The following is an 11,240-nucleotide window of genomic DNA, read 5'->3' on the forward strand; positions in this document are numbered from 1 at the left end:
TATTGCGTTTTGAATTGTCACTTCAATCCTACTTTTAGTGTGAAAATCCAAACCCAATAATTGATCATCAACCAAATGATATGTCACAATTCAAAACACAATAATAAATTGAGAGTATTAAACCTCGGGTCGTCTTCCCTAGGAGTTGCAATAAAGTGTACATTATTGGCTAAGAGAGAGAACATGGGGAATGTAAATAGCAAGAGAGAGTGATAAACCACTATTTCATGGTTTATCTTGTGCTTAATTGAGTAGTTTTTATCAACTCTTTACCCACTTATTCATACTATTTGCATGGTATTACATTTGCCTTCCTAATTATGTGCTTTGATTGAAAACATGCTTCTTTGGCCTTAAGTTCCCTATGTTTAATCCTCTCTTATTACCATTAGATGCCTTGATATGTGCGTTAAGAGATTTCAGAGATTATAGGGCAGGAATGGCTCAGAGAATGGAAAGGAAGTATGCAAAAGTGGAAGGAATACAAGAAGTTGGAGAAATTGCTAAGCTGTCCAGCCTGACCTCTTCACACTCAAACGGCTATAACTTTAGCTATAGAGGTCCAAACGATGTGGTTCTAGTTGCTTTGGAAAGCTAGCGTCCGGAGCTTCGATTTGATATATAATATGTCATAGTTTCTCTGACGCTAGGCAATGCGAACGCGTGGTCCACGCGGACGCGTCGCAGTGACGAAAACCCAATCCGCGCGAACGCGTGGACGACACTTCCGCGTCACCTTCCCGCGACCTGTACGTACCAGAATACGCTGGGGGCAATTTCTGGGCTGTTTTTGACCCAGTTTTCGGCCTAGAAAACACAGATTAGAGGCTATAAAGTGGGGGAATGCATCCATTCAAAGGAGAGTCTCCAATTAGTTAGTATTCATGAATTAGATGTAGTTTTGAGGGAGAGGTTCTCTCCTCTCTCTTTTAGGATTTAGAATTAGGATTTCTTTTGCTTTTAGGATTATCTCTTTTAATCAGGTTCAATATTCCTTTTTATTTATTTTCTCAATTTAGTTTATGAATTCTTCTATGTTACAGATTATTCTTTGAATTAATGTTATTTGAGGTATTTCAGTTAATGATTGCTTTCTTTTATTTACATTAGTGTTATTCCCAATCTGAAGACATTTTTATTCCAGCAGATTTACTTTTTCCCCTTTTGGTCTTGATTAAGGAATCAGTAACTCAGGAGTTATCAAACTCAACATGATTGATAATTGTTACCTTTGCTAATTGAATTGAACTTCAATAATCCCAATCTTTTCTTAGGAAATAACTAGGATCTGAAGATCAAACTAATTAGTCGCTTGACCTTCCTTTGCTTTAAGTAAAGGTTGACTAAGTGGAATTACGATTCAATTTTCATCATCATTGATAAGGATAACTAGGATAGAACTTCCAATTTCTCATACCTTGCCAAAAGTGCGTTTTACAGTTAATTACTTATTTCACAGTCTTTACTTATTTTAATTGCCATTTAAATCATTTGTTCCCCATCTTCAAAACCCCAATTTACAATCTTCATAACCAGTAATAAGAACATACTTCCCTGCAGTTCCTTTAGAAGACGACCCGAGGTTTAAATACTCGGTTATCAATTTTAAAGGGGTTTGTTACTTGTGACAACCAAAACATTTGTAAGAAAGGTTGATTGCTTGGTTTAGTAACTATACTTGCAACGAGAGTTTACTATAACTTCTAAACCATCAATCTACAGTTCTTTCAAAATGGCGCCATTGCCGGGGAACTGCAATCGTGTGCCTTATTATTGGTTATTGTAAATATTTTTCTTTTACTTGTTTATTTGTCTTTATTTTCTCCTTTTATTTCCATTAGCCACTATGAATTCTCACCCCTCTCGCTTTGAGTTTGGTTCTAATATTGTTGAAAGGAGTGAAAGTTATAGCAGAAATATGCATCAAGGTCAGAGCAATCAAAGATGGATGGAGCCAAGAGCATCTAATCAACCTTTTAGGCAACAACGTCCTCCAAGATATCATGGACAAAGACCATTCTACAATGCATACCAAGCTGAAAGATATGGTGGATAACCTTGTAACTACCAACAAGCCCCACCCCATGCCTATAGACCATCCTCTCAACATAACTTTGAACCACCACACTCACAAGCTCCTTTTCACCATTCGCCACCATATGATCCTCATTTACCCCGATTCCAATCCAATTACTCCCAAACACCACCACTTCCCAATGTACCACGTCCAAATCCATCACCCCAAGAATCAGAGGTTCGTCTCAAGGAAACAGTAGATCAACTTCAAACAACCCTTCATCAATTGGAGCAAGCAGTAAGTCAATTATCTTCTAGACGTTCGAACATTCAAGGACCGCCCACAGCCCCATATGGACAATCTAATGAAGAGCGTAGCATGAAGGAGATACTAGAAACTCCAGTGGACAGAACAGGGCATAACTTCGTACTGGAACTAGTAGAGGAAGCTGTCATTATACAAGAAGAAGAGTTGGTTGAAGACCTAGGAGACGCTGAGCTTCCATGGGAATCCAGAGTTGTGGAGAATTCTGTCAAGGACGTTACAACTGATGCTAAGGAGGATAGTGCACAACCCCCAAGGCAAGTCTTTTATGAGGAACTAGACGGAATAATCCAAGAAGCAAGTTTCCTTGATGATGATAGTCACAAGTCAAGTTCTCCTAGTAATGAACTTGCATCCGCAAGTGAATTCTCTGAGATCGAAGAATCTTCCCCAAGTGAATACGAACATGATGCGGAGGTAGATTTCTCTCAACCTCCCACTTATGACTTGAGTGATAAGGAAGACATAGAAGACTTTGATCAGGAAGATGTTGCATTTGAAGAATTCTGCAAGAAAGTGGAGAAATTCACAGAAGAGCACAAGGGAGTAGAACTTACAGAACCACTGGAAATACCTATCCCAAGGCCATTACCACCCAATACAAGATTCAAGTGGGTACAATCCTTAACCTTTATCTTTACTTTTCCACTTGAATATGGTTTGCTTGAAACAGATGGCCAGCTTAGAGCTCTCTGCGGCTTTAAGAGTAAGAAGGAAATGGCTCGTACTCAGAGCTGGTGCACAAGGTTCAATAAGGTTCCACGCTTCAACTCGAAGTTTATGGATTGGCATCATGTTCAATCGAACGGATCTCGAAAAATGTTTGGTCACCATGGTGAGAATCTACTTTCTAAACCGCCCGACTGGAAAAATATAGATCAAGACAAAAGCGGATTTAAAAGTAAATTTTGGGATCTTGGAATCTATTCCGACATTCGTCACCCCGGGAGCCTGAGAATATGTTTGAAGCTGCTCAGAAGCTTTACATGCCTAGTTTGGGACCCCAGAGGCTATTGGCATTCCAAGCATTGGTGGAGATTTCTGGATGAATTTAAACACAAGCCACCATAACAGGAAGCTCACCATATGTCCAACTTAAGGACTTTAAATAAAAGTGCTAGGTGGGAGACAACCCACCATGGTATGATCGTTCCTTTTTCAATTTTAATTTTATTTAGTTTTGATTGTTTTTTAGATTTATTTTATTGAACCTGGAATCATGCATAGCATTCACATTAAGCATTGCATACTGCATACTTGATAAACCACTATTTCATGGTTTATATTGTGTTTAATTGTGTGGTTTTATCATGATCTTTGCCCACTTATTCATTAAATAAGCATGCATTTAAATTTCCTTCCTAAAGATGCTTTATGGTTGAAAACTTGCTTCCCAGAGACTTTTAATTATGTATTTTATTTCTCCCTTATTCCATTCGATGCCGTCATCTGTGTGTTAAGCGTTTCAGGCTTTATAGGGCAAGAATGAGTTGGAGATTGGAAAGGAAGCTAGCAAAAATGGAAGGAACACAAGAAATTGAGGAGATGACCAGCGAGAAGCGACGCGGCCGCATGGACGACGCGACCGCGTGGAATGGAAAAGCACAAGCGACGCAGAGGCGTGGACGATGCGTCCGCGTGGCAAAGCAGAAACGCGAATGACGCGGCCGCATGGACGACGCGATCGCGTGACGTGCGCGATCTGCATAATTTGTAGATTCACTGGGGGCAATTTCGGGCCCTATTTTGACCCAGTTTTTGGTCCAGAACAGCAGACTAGAGCCAGAGAACATGCAGAAACCAAAGAGAACATTCATTCTATACAGTTTTAGTTTTTTTGAGATCTTATTTTTACTCCTCCTCTAGGTTTTCTCTCTACACATTCATAGTTCTTAGGATTTTTAGTTTCTCTAGCTTTTGCATTGGGATATTGAAAAAAGTTATTACCTCATCAAGACTTCGTCATTCTAGTTCGTTTTCTTTACTTAGCTTACTCTTCCATGTTCCTTGCTTTGTTGAATTTTACCATTGGAATATTTTTAGGATTATTTAATACAAGGATCACTTTTATTTTTAATTGATTATTTTTAATTTTTATTTACAATGTCTTTCTTTAATTCCTTTTATTATGCTATGAATTTTATCTTTACAATGAGTGAGTAGTTCCCTAACTTGATGGGGAGTTGATTGAAAGGAACCCTTGAGTTGGAAGGTTCAAGAAAAAAGGTTGTAATTGGGTTATTGTTGGATTGCTCTCTAATTCCTAACACCAATCCTCCCCAGAGTGGATTGGGACTTGTGAATGGAACAGCACTCCAACTTGTTTTACCTTCCCTTACTTAGTAAAGGATAACTAAACGAAATAATTCTCAATTGTCAGCTAATCTTAAGAATGTTTCATCAAGAATAGGGCTTCCATGTAATCAACTCCCAGTCAAGGCTTTTATTCACATTATTCAATTTCATCAATTTAATTTCCTGTTACTCAACTCAAACCTTTTTCAAAAACATCTGATTAATAAAATAGCGCTCTTTCTTGCAACTCGTTGGGAGACGACCTGGGATTCATACTCTCAGTATTTTAAAATTTCAATTTTCTGTGACACCTTTCTATATTAAGCGGTGGATTTCTGGCGAGTTAAGAACTATACTTGCAACGCATATATTCTAATAATTTTAATTCACCAATTTCTGCCCACATCAATTTTTTGCGCCGTTGCCGGGGAGTTGCAATAGAGTGCTAAAGTTATTAATTAGAATTTATTTATTTGCATTTTATTTTATTTTACTACTATGAGCTGCCTGTTTCTTTCGTCAAATGACGCGTTCACTTCCTGATCCGCGCTTACTAATATTCGATCCTGAAATTGAAAGGACTATTTCACGAATAAGGCGAGCTCGGCGTCGGTTAGTCCGCTCTGAGGGCAGATCTGAAAGTGAACTTGAGGAAGAAACCAGCTCCGTTCTACTGATTCGGTTGATTCACGTGCAGAAGACATGGCAGAACCTAGGAGAGTTACCATCCCGGAGGAAGGAGCCCCTAATTTTACAATGCAACCATTTCAAGCGCATCACCCAGCAGTGGCTACAGATTTCGAAATAAAGACCGCACTGCTCAATTTGATGCCCAAGTTTCATGGCTTACCTGCTCAAGAGCCTATCAAGCACCTGAGAGATTTTCAGGTAGCCTGTTCTACTGTCAGGCGAGATGGTACATATGAAACTTCAATTCTGCTGAAAGCTTTCCCGTTTTCTCTTGAGGAAAAGCGAGAGTGGTACTACACTCAACCCCTAGCAAATGTATCCAACTGGGATACGCTCAAAAAAGAGTTTTTGGATAAATTCTTTCCATCTGAAGTTACTGATAAACTGAGGAAAGACATTTTCACTATTGTTCAAGATGACAACGAGACTCTCCTTGAATACTGGGAGCGCTTCAATAATCTTCTGGAAGTGTGCCCCACCACATGATTGACAAGATAGTGTTACTCAGCTATATCACACAGGGTATGAGGCCCCAGGATAAGACCACATTGGAAAGTGCTAGCAATGGGTCTATGAAGAAGTACAAGACCACTGATGAGGCATGGCAATTGATCAGCGACCTAGCTGAATCTACTAGGAACCACAGATAGAAGCAAGGCCATTTAAAAGCCGTTGCAGAAGTATCTTCTAGCAGAGAGACTGTTGCTCTGACTCAAAGTATCTGTGAAATGACCAACTTACTGAAGCAAATGCAATTGAATCAACAACAAGTTCAGCAAGCTCAACCTTCTCCAGCACAGCAAAGCCAACAGTTAGTCCCACAGAGAATTTACAGAATTTGTGCTGATTATAACCATTATACTGATGAATGCTCGCAACTCCAACAGGAAGACAACATGGTGGCATCCATTCATAACTTCTATGACCGCCCCAACCAAGGGTACAATTAAGATGGAAATAATAACCATGGATGGCAGGACAATTCTAACCAGAATTAGAGGAACACCAATAACAGAGGAGGCAGAGATAATCAGGGAAATCAGAGGTGGAATAATAATAACAACAGGCAGCAGAACCAACCTTACAGAGCACCTCACCTGAGGCAATCCCAAGGACCACAGAATACCCAACAGCAGACCTCTCAATTTACTCATTCTTCTTCATCTCCTAATGAAGAGCTACTAAAATTTTTTGAGCGAAGTCAATAGACCATGGAAAATAACATTAATGCCAGTCTGAATGGTCTGACCGCTACTCTGCAAGCTCTTGTCTCATATATTGGATCAATGCAAAATTCCAATAACCAACCTTCAAGTTCCACTGGAATTCCCTCTCAACCATTACCCAATCCAAAGGGAGGCATTAATGCCATCACCCTGAGGTCCGGAACTACATTGCAGGAGAGGAATCAGGAGGAGCCAAGCTCACCAGAACACGCCTCAGCTGAAGAGGTAGTAGAAATAGAAGATGTCGAAGAAGAAGAGGACATACAGGACATAGCTGAAGAAGAAGAAGTGCAACCACAAGAGGAAGCACCAAAAGGCGCAGACACTGTAGAAAACACTACTCCCATTCCCTTTCCACAACTTGCAAGGAAGCCCAGGAAGCAACTGGAACCCGATCCCAAAATGGTAGAAATATTCAAAAAGGTTGAGGTAACCGTTCCTCTTTTTGATGTTATTCAACAAGTACCTAAATATGCAAAGTTTCTAAAAGATTTATGTATACATAAGGACGAAATTCATGAATTAGAAACTATTGCTTTAGGTAGTTCCATATCTGCATTAATGGAAGGATTACCTGAGAAGTGTAGTGACCCAGGTCCTTGTATAGTTAGTTGTACTATTGGTGGAGTAGTAATTTATGATTGCATGTGTGATTTAGGAGCCTGTGTTAGTATAATGCCTTTGTCTATATATGATATTTTGAGGCTTCCTCCCTTAAAAAGGTCAGCATCTCATTTTGTGTTAGCAGATAAAAGCATTATTACAGTGGCTGGAGTTGCTGAAGATGTTTTGGTGAACATTAAAGGGCTTACATTTCCCACTGATTTTTATATCTTGGAGATGCCCCATAATGACTCAGATAAGCCATCATCAATCCTAATTGGAAGACCATTCCTGAATACATCAAAATTCAAATTGGATGCCTTTTCAGGAACATACTCTTTTGAAATAGATGGCCGAATAGTAATCTTCAATCTGAATGGAGTCATAAACAACCCCTCAGAAGATCATTCTATCTTCCAGTGTGATGTCATAGACGAAACTGTAGCTGCAGTTCACAAGGAAGAATTAGAAGAGAGGCACACTGGACAAGGTCCAAGTGTGGGGACCCTCTTAACTGACAATGAGGGCATTTCGCCATTTTCACAAACTCCAGATAATCCAGAGCCTGCCCATGATCAGAAGTTAGAATTAAAACCCCTCCCTCCACATCTCAAATATGCTTATCTTGAAGATGAACAGAAGTTTCCGGTTATCATTGCAAGGGAACTTACTTCTCATTAAGAAGAGCAGTTACTTGATGTACTGAGGAGGCACAAGAAAGCAATTGGGTGGAGTTTGGCAGACATAGTAGGCATCAACCCTCAAGTATGTGAGCACAGAATATTTTTAGAAGAGGGAGCAAGACCTGTCCGTCAACCCCAAAGAAGATTGAATCCCACTATCTTGGAAGTTGTCAAAAAGGAAGTGACCAGACTACTGGAAGCAGGTATCATCTATCCCATTTCAGACAGTGAATGGGTTAGCCCAGTACAAGTGGTGCCCAAGAAGTCTGGAGTCACTACAGTGAAGAATGAGCATGGCGAGCTCATAGCAACTAGAGTTCAGAATGCTTGGAGAGTCTGCATTGATTACAGGCGTCTCAACCAAGCCACCCGTAAGGATCACTACCCACTTCCATTCATTGATCAAATGCTGGATTGCCTGTCAGGTAAATCACATTATTGCTTTTTAGATGGTTACACAGGTTATTTCCAGATTCATATAGCTCCTGAGGATCAGGAAAAGACCACTTTTACATGTCCTTTTGGGACTTATGCTTACAAGAGAATGCCCTTTGGCTTGTGCAATGCACCAGCTACTTTTCAAAGGTGTATGATGAGTCTTTTCTCTGATCTTATTGAGGACTGTATGGAAGTTTTTATGGATGATTTTAGCATTTATGGTGATTCTTTTAGCCTTTGCTTAGATGGATTATCTAGAGTATTAGATAGATGTGTTAATACAAACCTTGTATTGAATTTTGAAAAATGTCATTTTATGGTGAAACAAGGGATTGTATTAGGACATGTGGTATCTAACACTGGCATTTCTATAGACCTAGCAAAGGTGAATGTTATTTCTAGTTTACCTTACCCCTCTTCTGTGAGGGAAGTCCGTTCGTTCCTTGGCCATGCAGGTTTTTACAGGAGATTTATTAAGGACTTCAGTAAGGTAGCACTTCCCTTATCCAGATTACTGCAGAAGGATATTGAGTTCGAGTTTAGTGATGATTGCAAACAAGCGTTTGATAAGCTGAAGACCGCCCTGACTCAAGCTCCAATTGTGAGAGGACCGGACTGGAACCAGTCGTTTGAAATCATGTGCGATGCTTCCAACCATGCAGTAGGAGCAGCGCTGGCTCAGCGCGAAGGTAAGGACCCTTTTGTTATTGCTTATGCGTCTAAGACTTTGGACGCTGCCCAGTCCAATTATACTACTACTGAGAAGGAGCTTCTTGCTATTGTTTTTGCTCTGGATAAATTCCGAGCTTATTTACTTGGTACTAGAGTAGTAGTGTATTCGGACCATGCAGCTTTAAAATATCTGTTAGCTAAAAAGGAGTCCAAACCAAGGCTTATACGTTGGATACTGCTATTACAAGAATTTGATTTAGAAATACAGGATAGGAGTGGTAACCAGAATTTAGTGGCAAACCACTTGAGTCGTCTTGAGCACATTAAGGATGACCCCACTTCTATAGCTGATAATTTTCCATTTGATAACCTGCAAGCAGTATCTGAGGTATCTCCCTGGTACGCACCTGTAGCTAATTATCTAGTTAGCCGCACATTTCCCCTAACTTTTCTAAGCATCAAAGAGACAAGCTGAAAAGCGAGTCTAAATATTATATATGGGATGACCCATATTTATGGAGATGTGGCGCTGATCAGGTAATTAGACGGTGTGTGCCTCAATCAGAATTCCAGTCCATCTTAGAGGCCTGTCACTCATCTGAGAGTGGAGGACATTTTGGCCCCCAAAGAACTGCTAGAAAAATCTTGGACTGTGGATTCTGGTGGCCTACTCTTTTTAGAGATGCTGCTGAATTTTGTAAATCTTGCCCCCCATGCCAAAAATTTGGAAATATATCCAGGAGGGATGAGATGCCTCAACAAATTATGCTTTTCTGTGAAATTTTTTATGTTTGGGGCATTGACTTCATGGGTCCATTTCCAAATTCTAATGGAGATTTTTACATATTGTTAGCTGTAGATTACGTTTCAAAATGGGTGGAAGCAATTCCTACCCGCACTGATGATGCTAACACTGTTGTTTCCTTTGTGAGAAACCATATTATCTGTCGCTTTGGATCCCTACGAGCAATCATGAGCGATCAAGGCACCCATTTTTGTAACAGGAGACTAACAGGACTAATGAAGAAGCATGGGATAATTCATAAGGTTGCAACAGCATACCATCCTCAGACCAATGGGCAAGCCGAGGTGTCAAATAGAGAGATAAAGTGCATCTTGCAGAAGATAGTAAAGCCTCATAGAAGAGACTGGAGCACCAGGCTACAAGATGCACTCTGGGCATACAGAACAGCATACAAAACACCCATTGGGATGAGTCCTTTTCGCTTAGTTTATAGAAAAGCTTGTCATCTCCCGGTAGAAATAGAGCACAAAGCCTTTTGGGTAGTCAAGGAGTGCAATATGGGAATTGAGAAAGCCGGAGCTGAAAGGAAGTTGCAACTGCAAGAACTGGAGAGCCTTCGCCTAGAAGCTTATGAGAACTCAAGACTACACAAGGAGAAGATGAAGGCTGTACATGACCATAACATCAAGAGGAAAGAGTTCCAACCTGGGGACTCAGTCCTCCTTTACAAATCTCGACTGAGGCTCATGCCAGGAAAGTTGAGATCAAGATGGGAAGGTCCATACAAAGTAGAGAAGGCCGAACCATACGGAGTTTATCACCTTATCCATCCTTTGAGCTCGGAGCTTATCAAAGTTAATGGACATCGTTTAAAGCTGTACCATGGCGAAAAGCGGAAGAAAGACAAGGAACTCGAGATCTTCCTCTTGGAAGATCCCCACATAGCCACAGACTGAGCTAGTGGAGCGTCCAACTTACGGACGTTAAAGCAAAGTGTTAGGTGGGAGACAACCCACCATGGTATGATCGTTCTTTTCTTTATTTTTAATTTTTCTTATTCAATAACTCTTCTCTTTATTAGTATTTTTGTGCATCTGCATTTACATATAAAAAAAAAGGAACCTACGCGACGCGACCGCATCAGCGACGCGTCTGCGTCGTATGGGCATAATGGCCTCCCACGCGACCGCGTGCCCCACGCGGCCACGTGCCCTGATTTTCGACGTAAAACGGGTGCACAGCTGAAAGTTGTGCTAGAGTGGTGCTGGACTGGCACTGGACGCGCATTCTCCCTCACGCGACCGCGTGCTCCACGCGGCCGCGTCGTATCCCATAAACTGCCCACTCACGCGATCGCATGCCCCACGCGATCGCGTCACCCCAGTTTTGGCAAATACATCAATTTGAACAGAGAGTTGTGCAGGTGCGAGGCTGCACTCGCGCCAGAAGCCTAACATGGGTCACGCGACCGCCTGACCGACGCGATCGCGTCACCTTACTTGTAGCGCAATCACGCGAACACGTGCCCCACGCGGCCGCGTCGCTTG

The sequence above is a fragment of the Arachis hypogaea genome, chromosome 18, assembly GCF_003086295.3.
Source record: "Arachis hypogaea cultivar Tifrunner chromosome 18, arahy.Tifrunner.gnm2.J5K5, whole genome shotgun sequence".
Classification (NCBI taxonomy): Eukaryota; Viridiplantae; Streptophyta; class Magnoliopsida; order Fabales; family Fabaceae; genus Arachis; species Arachis hypogaea.